Genomic DNA, 11,558 nt, shown 5'->3' on the forward strand with positions numbered 1-11,558 from the left:
GTAGTTTTCTGTGTACAAGACATTTACATCCTTGGTTAGATTTATTCCTAGACATTTGGTTCTTTTACTTGCAATTGTGAATGGAATTTTTTCTTAATTTCTTCTTCTGATTGTTTTTTGCTCTTGTAATATAAACACTACTGATTTTTGGGTGTTTATCTTGTACCCTGCCAATTTTCTGAATTTATTTATTAGCTCCTATCAGGAGGGTCTACCCAAGGCAAACATAGCATGCAGGATTTTCCCTGTCTTTCTGGGCCTCTGTCTTGTCCTGGGCTTTTGCTTTTTAGTTGTTTTGGAGTTCTGCTACTTACAGGAGTTCTGCTACTTTGTTTCACAGGAGCCAGATCTTCCCCTCTTGGGTGTGTGAGGCTGGCAAGTCTTTGCCATAGACTGTCTCTATTGTTTCTTATATTCCTTTTATCATCTCAAGCTGCTTTTACCTGGAGTACAAATTCTGGGAGGAGGGGCATGTCTCAGGGAACTTTTCCAAGTCAGTGTTTCCCAGATGAAACAGGGTCAGATACCCATGAAGGGAGCACAGAGCATCTCCAGAGTGACAGAGCTTTTCTTACGGTGACAGAGGAAGGGTGACAAGAGCTTCTCTTATGGTGTCCCATAGCTGAGCTTTCTTGGCCTGCCCAGCAAATGCACCCCTTGAACTAATTGTCCCCTGCAGCCCCAAGGAAGTGAAGTGTCTTTAAGTCTCCTCCAGTGAGGCCTTTTTTGGGGGGCAGGTCGAAACAATGGCTACCCTTAGAGTCAGGCCCCCAGTGATCTGAAGTCTTTAATCAAAAGTTGTGATCAGTGATTGATCATTCCTAAATTTGGTTTTCGTGAAGAGGATTTCTTTGTCTCTTCCTGTCACCATCACAAGTGAGAAAGTTAAGGAATGGTTGCTGGTAGCCACTGCATGGACTTACTTTTCTTCACCATAATGTATCAGCCTCATCCTGCTGTTCTTCTCTGGATTCTGTACAGTGTTCTTCTAGCCTCCTGAGTTTCAGAATACTTGTTTTAGACAATTCCTATCTGTTTTATATTGTTCTGGTAAAAGGACTGAGTCCTGGAGCTCCCTACTCGACCATCTTCCTACAATTCTCTCCCACTATTTCTTAAAATATTTTTTTCTGCCTCATATTCTCTCTCTCTCTCTCCCTCTCTCTCTCGCTCTCTCTCTGTAACTACAAAGATATTTAGAGTTCTTTATATTGTCCTATAGGTCACTTAGTCTCTTCTCATTCTTATTTCAATCTTCTTCTCATTCCTCTCTTGATATTGGATAATTTCTATTGATCTGTCTTTAAGCTCAATAACCCTTTCCTCCAAAAATCTCTGCTCTGTTGTTAAACTCATTCTTGTATTTTCTATTTCAAATTTTGAACTTTTTAGACCTAGAATTTTACTTGAATACCATGCAATAATTTCTGCTGAACTAGATTGACCCATGCGTAACTCCAGAGCTACTTCTCCTTGGCCAATGCTATACAGTGTATGAATTAATGATATAAGATATATTCTAATCATCTAGAGATGAAATAGGCATGAGAAATAAATACCTCTCCTGTGAATATGTCAGGAAAACACCTCTAAAAATATTTTAACTAAAGGGAAACTACAATGGATATAGTTTTATCCTGCACTTTGATTCTTAACATTATCAGTTAACTTCATATTAATGAAAATTGATTATAGTTATTACTGAATTAAGTGAAAGGGGTTTAGAGGAAAGAGTAGCAGGATTAAGAAAAAAACCCAGGGCCCAGAAATTAAGTGTATTCTAAAAGAAAGGATGGGAAGACACTTACAGAGTAATTTAATCTTTTTTAAGCTCTTACTAATTTGAACTTGGTCTATCACAGACCCATGCCAGAGAAGAAACTAAAATTTTTTGAATAATTGCTATGTGCCAGGAACTGTGTTAAAGAGCTAGCCTATTTTATTTCCCATGACTCAAATAAAGACACTGATATTTCATCTTATTTTCCCTACTTTGCAGGTGAGGAATAGAGGTTTAGTGAAATAAATTAAGAATAGAAGTTACTGAGCACAATGATGAACAAAGACGTAGAGAGTTCCAGGACCAGGGGAATTTTGAGCTTGCTTGTGAAGGCAGAATGAAAATGAGGAAGACTTAGATCTGGGTAATATTTCTTTCATTAATCATCAGAAAATGGCCATGTTGCTGTCTGTCTAAACTCTTGCTCTGCAAAATGGTGTCCAGTGGGAAAAGCGCTTTTGTGTTTAACTTGTAGAGGCTCTTTTTTTTTTTTTTAAAGATTTATTTTTTATTAATTTCTCTCCCCTTCTCCCCCCGCCCCCGTTGTCTGCTCTCTGTGTCCATTCCCTGTGTGTTCTTCTGTGACCGCTTCTATCCTTATCAGTGGCATTGTTGCATCATCTTGTTGTTTTGTCAGCTCTCCATGTGTGCGTGCCATTCTTGGGCAGGCTGTACTTTCTTTTGCGCTGGGCAGCTCTCCTTACGGGGCGCACTCATTGTGCGTGGGGCTCTCCTACGTGGGGGGCACCCTTGCATAGCACGGCACTCCTGGTGCGCATCAGCACTGCACATGGGCCAGCTCCACACAGGTCAAGGAGGCCTGAGGTTTGAACTGCGGACCTCCCATGTGGTAGATGGACACCCTATCCACTGGGCCAAGTCCGCTTCCCTGTAGAGGCTCTTAGAAGTTGTTTGATAATGCCAAAGATGATGATGATTGGTGGCTGGTAGGGCTGAAGTTCTCCACCCCAATGTACAGCTGCAACTAAAATCTAGTTTCATATTTATTTATTTATTTATTTAATTGTCTTTTTTTAAAAAAAGATACATAGATCACAAAAAATGTTACAATAAGAAATATAAGAGGTTCCCATATACCCCATACACCCCACACACTCCTCCCATATCAACAACCTCTTTCATCATTGTGGCACATTCATTGCATTTGGTTAATACATTTTGGACCACTGCACTGCTGCACTGCATGGATTATAGATTACACTCACCCAAAGTCCATTCATGGCACTGGTTATGGCAGGATGTATAATGTCAAGCATCTGTCCCTGCAATATAATTTAGGACAATTCCAAGTCCTGAAAACGCCCCCACATCACATCTCTTCTTCCCTCTCCCTGGTCTCAGCAACTACCGTGGCCACTGTCTCCACATCAATGATACTAAGAGACTTCAAAATGAGTCTTGAGGTCATCAGAGGGGTGGCGATTAGGCATGTCTCAGCAGGATCCCAAAGACAGCCAAAGTATATACAACTCCAGGTACTGGTATGCCTGAGGACTACGGAGACACACAGGTTCTATCTACAGTCATGGCAGATGACTCTGGAGTTCAGTGCCTTGTCAGTGGGCCCTACTTGGAATTTATGCTCCTGAGTGTGATGGAGTTGGACTCAAATATGACCTTTTTACACATATTTCTTCTGTCACTTTTACTCAACCTGTGATTGGCGCTAGGGTTAGTGTATACTCAGGAGACTTGAATCTCTGGGCTGTCCATGTGCCTGCTGGGCCCTGAGCATCAGCAGAGTTGCAACACCTCCTCACCGGTTCCTTGGACTTATCCCAGTCAGCTAACAAGGAGGTGAAGATAGTCAACCAGCACACCAGGGAACCAAGAGTGCCTAAAACAGCAAGCAGGAGAATCTCATCTATCAACCATGTGGGATCTAAGCCCCCTCTCGATTTAGAGGTGGAGTGGACATCACCATCCCAGGGTCCACAGGATGGAGGAACTTGAGATCTTAACCTAGCTAGGTAGAATATTCTCTCATTTACTTTTTAAGTAGTTCTGTTTCTCAAGGGTGGTCCTCAGGTTTCCTCTGAACAAAGCCAACTATTGTGCTTATTAAAAATAATGCTTGTGGAAGCAGATGTGGCTCAAGGGATTGAGTTCACACTTACCACATGGGAGATCCCAGGTTCAGTTCCCAGTGCCTCCTAAAGAAGACTAGCAAGACAGTGAGCTGATGCAACAGGCTGGAACAGCAACCTGATGCAAAAAGAAACACAAGGAGAAAAACATAATGAGAGACACAACAAATCAGGGAGTGGAGGTGGCTCAAACAACTAGGTGCCTCCCTCCCACATGGTAGGTCTTGGGAACAGTTCCCAGTGCCACTTAAAAGGAAGATGAGCATACAACAAACAGACACAGCAGGTGCAAACAATGAGGGAGTGGGGAAAGATAAATAAATAAAATAAACTTTTATAGGAAAAAAATAATGCTTGTGATAACAGAGCTGATATTTATTACTGGACACTAGGTTCTGTTCTAAGTTAACTCATTTAATCATTACAACCTAAGAGATAGGTGCTATTTCTAATTTCATCTGACAGATGAAGAAACCTCAGTACACAAAAGTTAAATAATTGTGGAAGATCACACATGGCAAATACAGGATCCAAACCCATGTAGTCAGGTCTTTGAAAATCACACTCCTGTGTTACCTCTCACTGAAAGGGCAGCTTTTTTTTTTTTGGTTTACATTATGGTTTATATTTTAGACTGGACAATTATCTAAATTTTTCATTACCTTATGTTTTATGTTATGTTTTACATTTTAGCCTATAGACTTTTATACATTTTTGGTATAATTAAGTATGTCCTGTATCCATCATTGCATGATCTTGTGGAACACTTCCATTGGCCCCCAGTTACCCTGCTTCCATCTATTCTATTCCTCTCTCCTCTTTCCCTCCAGGCCCACAGTGCAACCAATCTTCACTGCTTGAAGGACCAGATTCACAGACACTTACAACAATGCTGAAGGCTTGACATACCAGACTGTCCTCCCCCATTGGGAGCTACCAATTTTCTCAAGAGACATAATTCCCTCTATTTCAGAACATGAGGCCCCTCCAGGATATGGATACACCTTGCCACTGTATTGGTCTCCACCCAATAATATAACACACTATGACAAGATGAGCACTCACACACTCCCTAGAAGCCTGCCTCTGTGTTGAAGACTCCCCTTAAGCAGAAAGGGCAGATTTGAGGACCCCACCACAACCTAGAAAAATACATTTTTGATGAGATCCCAAGTGTAGCAATTTGACATGGTTATGAATTTCAGAAAAAGATACTGGATTATGTTTGTAATATGGTTTGTACCTGGGTGTGATTAAGTTATGACTAGGGCTTTGATGGGGTCATGTCATTATGTTGAATCCCCACCTCTTGCTAGGTGGGGACTCACCAGATAAAAGTCATGTCAATGGACAGAGTTGAGGGTTCTTAATGTTGGAGTTTTAATGCTGGAGTTTGATGCTGAAGTCTTAAGCTGGAGTCCCAAGAAGTAAGCACATGGAGGAAAGAGAACCAAACCCTGGGAAGAGAGTAACCCTGATATCAGAGAGAAGCAAGACTCTGGAAGGGAGGAATCTAGGAAGCCTAAACCCTTGCAGCCATTGGCAGCCATCTTGCTCCAACACAAGAAAATAGACTTTGGTGAGAGAAGTAACTTATGCTTATGGCCTGGTATCTGTAAGCTCCTGCCCCAAACAAATGCCCTTTATAAAAATCAACCAATTTCTGGCATTTTGCATCACCAACCCTTTGGCTAACTAATACACCAAGGTTATTCTTTTATACAATATAGTTTGAGAACCATTGCTCTACATTTTGTTCTAATAGAAAACAGTAGAAGATGAGTGACCTCTAGTGAATAAATATTAGTGTCACACATTTTTTGGCAGATCATTTTTTTGTCTGCTCCTTACAAAAGGCCAAATTTTATGATATACAAATTTTAGTGTCTGTAGCAGTATAAATTATTCCCATGTCAATAATCCAACTTGTTAATACCACCTTAAACTTATTTTTTAACCACTTTTTAAAAATATAATTATCAGCTGAATTTGCCAGATAATTATCTCTCTCATCAGACCTCAGCAGTTCCTGGAAATTCAATTTAAATATTGCAAACTTTTACATCTGGTTGCTTCACAGTAATTGCTAAATGGGAAACACCCAAATGAGTTCTGTGCAAGCAACAGATTTCACCCATCCTATCTACAGATAGCATCATTCATAGTCTTTGGTAAGTCTGTTCAGTTTATTCCTCCAGAAGGGAATGTCATTAGCCTTAAGACCCTCTGTTTTTCTCTCATCTTCAAAATAAAGTTGGGACAAAGGAAAATCTATTAACTATTTAATTTAATGTGTATGAACCCCCTCCCCTCCCGTGTCACTGTGTTAGGCTATTGGTTTTCTCCAAACAGGAAACCATTAATATAATATGAGGTTATAGTTAACTCACTATAACAAAAATGCAGTGGCTAAAACAAGATTAAAGTCTAATTCCTCTGTCATAACCATCCAGAGGTAGTAGTCCAGGGCATGTAATGGAGCTCTGTCACCCTCAAGATGCAGATTCCATCTCTGGGTTCAAAGTGGCTGCTTTAAAGCTTGCCCTCACATCTGCATCTCAGTCAGTGGAGAAATGGTCAGGCAAAAGCATATCCATTATTTTTATGAACAAACCCAGGAGTGGCACACAAAGGTTTTGCTCACCTCCCACTGATGAGAACTTGGTCATAAGCTACAAGATTACATTATGGGAATGTGGTCTTTAGTGTGGCAGTCAAATGCCCCACTAAAACCCTGAATAATGTTATTCAAGGAAAAAGTGAGACAAATAGCTGTCTCTATCAAAAACCACTGCCTATATCTGTATATTTCTTGTGTGTTTCTCTAAACATCGCATTAGTCACAGAAAATAGGCAAGAAAGTATCATTTATTTTTAAAAATCCAATTAATGAAAGATGGAATTTAAAATAGATTCTGATGATTCAGTTAAGAATCTTGTTTTCTTTGCTCCATAGTGAGGACTTCTATCGCTACAGAACTAGACAATCAGTTAAAAAATAAAGCAGTTCTTTCAGTGCATGGGTTCAATATGCATGAAGTTCAGTTATTATAGTTTTAAATAACACCACTTCCCCCAAAACATGGTTAAAATTTCACTTACTATATAACTCTGGATAGTTGCATAAAATACAGACTTTGCTGAGAGCTCTTTAGTTCACGTAGCGCTACATAATTAACAGGAGCACATTGTTATCAGTGACCAATCACAGTGCTTCTGTCAAAGTCTGTAGGCAATTGGTCACTGAACATCTCAGTTCATTCATAAAGACATGTAGTGTAGTTATGTTTTTTTCCTCCCGGTGACGATCTCACGAGATGTTTTACAAAAATGGATAATTGAAAGAGAGAATTGACCAATAAAGATGGAAGTACAGTAAAGAAACATAAAATGACAATTCTGCAATTGCAATTTGAATCCAATATGTTGTTAGAGAAAAAATAGTTGCCCATGGGAATGTTGACACTGCTGTCATTTGAGAGGCTCCAGGTATGTAGCTACAGGTGTATCTTACACGTCAATGAGAAAAGTAGTTTTCAGTCACAGGACTAAGATGTCCTAGAGGGAGTGATGCCAGCAAAAAACTTCACATTAAAAAAACTCTTGGAGATGTTTCTCAATATGAAAGCACAAAGGATAAAATGTTAGAAGCTGATCCAAACTTCGAGGAGTGTGATGGTGCATTATTTGTGTTATCTTGGTTGGGCTATGATCCCCAGTTGTTTGGTTACTAGATTAGACTAGTGTAGATGTTTCTGTAAAGTTATTTGGTAGATTTAATTGACATCCACAGTCAATACTTTAAGTAAAGGAGAGTACCATGTGGGTGGACCTCATCCAGTCACTGATGGTCTGAAGAGCAAAAGCTGCGGTTTTCCGGAGAAGAAATTCTGCTTCAAGACTGCAACTGCAGTGTCAATTCCTGCTGAGTTCCCAGCCTGCCCTACAGATTTTCAACTTGCCAGCCCCCACCAGTACTTGAGCAAATTTCTTAAAATAAATCTCTTTACACACACACACACACACACACACACACACACACACACACACACACACATTCTATTAGTTTTGTGTCTTTGGAGAACCTTGACTGATACAAGGAATATAACAATTTGTCAAGGCATAGAAAAGCTCTGTATTGTAAGTTATATAATGAGAAAAAGAAGGCAAGCTTTATTCATAGAACACTTTAGGTCTCAATGTTTCTAATATCCTGAATTACAGCATACTAAATACATATTAGTTTTGCTATTTTAAAAAATTTTCCTGTGTGTTTTCTATAGATCTACAGTAATAGTTTCTAACGTCTTGATAAAAAAATTAAGGTTCAAAGAACAATGATAATTTTTCCCCACTAATTAAGATTGCTTTGCATGGTTTCATGATTTCATTTGTAGGTCCTACATTACCCTGCAAAGTGAAGACTTCCTGTAAATAAATCATCTGAATAGTTTATCTAGCAGCTCGAAGGAAATGGAAAATTTTAGGAGAGATGGGGAAGACCAGTAATTCCTTTGTGTACCTTGAAGTTCCTGGTAAAGTGTAGGTGTTTACAAAAGATGAGTTGCATTGTATCAGGACAAGGATGGTGGGTCAAATGAAGAACAACGCAGTAAAGTTAAGAATTATTAGAGAAGGAATTCGAGGAAGATGGCTTCCAAATAGGCAGTCAGGGTTCAACTGTCTACCAAAACAGTGGAGAAAGAGCCAAAAGTTGTCTGAGAGACCCACTTTGGGGACGGGCAGACCACGACAGTGCTACACAATACCCAGAAGTGTGAGGGAGGAGAGATGAAGAACTCAAACCAAAAACAGGTGTTACTAAACCCCCACAGAGGCTGGAAAGGGCTCCTTTCCCTCACCCACAAGATATTAAGCTGGAGTAAAACCCATGGCTCACTTCAGCCCAAGGAGAGGGGAATGGACATCTTCCTTCCTGTCAGCTGTTACAAGTAAAAGGGATGGAGAGTCAGGGGGTCTTCTCTTCATTGAATTCAGCTAGCAGAGCCCCACTTTGTATCGTAGCTCTGGACAAACCAAACATAAGAATGCTGGGTTTGAAATACCTCCTTGAAAAGATGTGCCAATGAGTGCCATCTGCTGGCTAGAATGGACATTCAAGGGCAAAAACTGATTTTGGGTTTCTCTGTACCCCAACTCCTGAGAGAAAATCTGCACTGCGTTAGTGAGTCCCTGGTCCGATTTTGATAAATTAAGCTGGGCAATATAAATTTGAAGCAGATATCGTAGAAGAGCTGTTTAAAAAAAGCAATGGGCCATCACAGTAAATTCACCAACATATTCAGATGCCAGACATCAGCAAAAAATTAGAGACCATAATAGAAAATAAAAAGAGATGGCCCAGTCAAAGAAATAAATCAAATATCCTGAAGAGATACAGGATTTAAGACAATTAATCAATGGCAGTTACACAACTCTCCTAAAACAATTCAAAGAATTGAAAGAAAATATGAATAAAGAGATAAAGGGTATTAAGAAGATACTGGCTGAGCATAAAGAAAAATTTGAAGGCCTGCAACAGAAAGTAACAGACATTATGAGAATCACAGCCAAGATGGAAGAGATTAAGAATACATTAGTGGCACATAAGAAAAGATTTGAATTGCTTGAGATAGAACAGAACATTAGAACTAGAAAAGACAAGAGGGAAGAAAGAGAAGTATAGTTTCTCAGGGAATTGAATGACAATGTAAAACACACAAACATAAGCATTATTGGTGTCCCAGGAGAAGAGAATGGAAAAGAGGCAAAGATATTTGAGGAAATAATGACTGAAAGCTTCCCAACCCTTATGAAATACATAAATATCAATATCAAAGAAAGACAACGCACCCTAAAGAGAATAAATCTGAATAGACCTACCTCAAGATACCTCGGGAAGCAGATGTGGCTCAAGTGATAAGTCCTCCACCTACCATATATGAGATCCTGGTTTTGATCCCTGGGGCCTTCTGGTGAAAAAGAAGAGAAAGCATGCCTGTGTAGCAAGCCAGTGCCTGTGTGGTGAGCCAAGTGCCCGTGTGGCAAGCCAAGTGCCTGTGCAGTGAGCCAAGTGCCCACACAGTGAGCCAAGTGCCCACACAGTGAGCTGAGTGGCCACGTGGCAGACCAAGTGTCTGTGTGGCAAGTTAAGTGAGCACATGGTGAGCCGAGTGCCCACACTAATGGTGAACCAAGTGCCCACATAAGTGCTCACGTGGTGAGGCAGTGCCAGCGTGGCACGCCAGAGCCCATGCAGTGAGCCAGTTGTCCATCTGAGTGCCTGTGTGGTGAGCCGAGCACCTGCGTGGTGAGCCAGGGGCCTGTGTGCCTGCCCATGTGGTGAGTCAGTCCCCATGTGGTGAGTCAGTGCCCATGTGGTGAGCCAAATGCCTGTGCGGCAAACCAACTCATGCAGGAAGATGATGACACAACAAAAGAGAGACCAGGGGGAGAGTCAAGGTGAAGCACAGCAGAGACCACGAACTGAGGTGGTGCAATTGCCAGGGAAACTCTCTCCACATTAGAGGTCCCCAGGATCGAATCCTAGAGGAGAAAGGTAAGAAGAGAAGACAAAGAAGAGAAATAGATACAGAAGATCACACAGTAATGAACACAGCAAAAACAGCAGGGCAGGGGATGGGGGAGGGGAAGGAAAAAAGATACCTACTATTCAGAATGCTAATATCAGAGATAAAGAGAAAATTCAGAAAGGAGTAAGACACAAAGTTTCACATACAAGGGAACCTCAATAAGATTAAGGGCCAACCTCTCATCAGAAACCATGGAGGTGAGAAGAAAGTGGTATGTTGTATTTTAAGGTACTGAAAGAGAAAAAACGCCAGCCAAGTATTAGAATTCCGTATCTGACAAAGCTGTCCTTCAAAAATGAGGGTGAGTTCAAAGTCTTCACAGACAAATAAAAACTATTAGAATATGTTACCAAAAGACCAGAATTACAGGAGATACTTAAAGAAGTGCAGCAGCCTGAAAGGAATAAACAAGGGAGAGAGACTTGGAGAAGAGTGTAGAAATGAAAATTATTAGAAAGGATAAATTGAAGGGGGAAAGGACAGACAATAGTACAATATCACAATAGAAAGTCACAGGGCAAAATGGATGAAGTAAGTAATGCTTTTACATTAATAACATTGAAATTTAATGCCTTGAACTCCCCAATTAAAAAACATATATCAAATGGATTTTAAAAAATGAGCCATCTATATGTTGTCTAGGGTTCACAATATTTCTCCAAGATAGACCATATATTGGGTGACAAGACAAGTCTCAATAAATTGAAATAAATTGAAATTATACAAAACAGCTTTCTCTGATCACTACAGAATGAAGCTGAAAAATAATAATGGATGGAAAATGGAAAATTCATAAATATATGGAGATTAAGCAACACACATTTAAATAATTAGTGGGTCAAAAAGAAATTGCAAGAGATTTCAGCATATATCTTGAGATGAATGAAAATGAGAACACAACATATCAAACCCTATGGGGTAGAGCAAAGGCAGTGCTGAGAGGGAAATTTACAGCTCTCAATGCTTACATTTAAAAAAGAAGGAGCTAAAATTGATGATCTAACTCCACACCTGGAGGAACTAGAAAGAACAGCAAACTAATCCCCAACCAAGCCAAAGGAAACAAATACTAAAGAT

Source organism: Dasypus novemcinctus, chromosome 4 (genome assembly GCF_030445035.2).
Source record: "Dasypus novemcinctus isolate mDasNov1 chromosome 4, mDasNov1.1.hap2, whole genome shotgun sequence".
NCBI classification, from domain to species: Eukaryota; Metazoa; Chordata; class Mammalia; order Cingulata; family Dasypodidae; genus Dasypus; species Dasypus novemcinctus.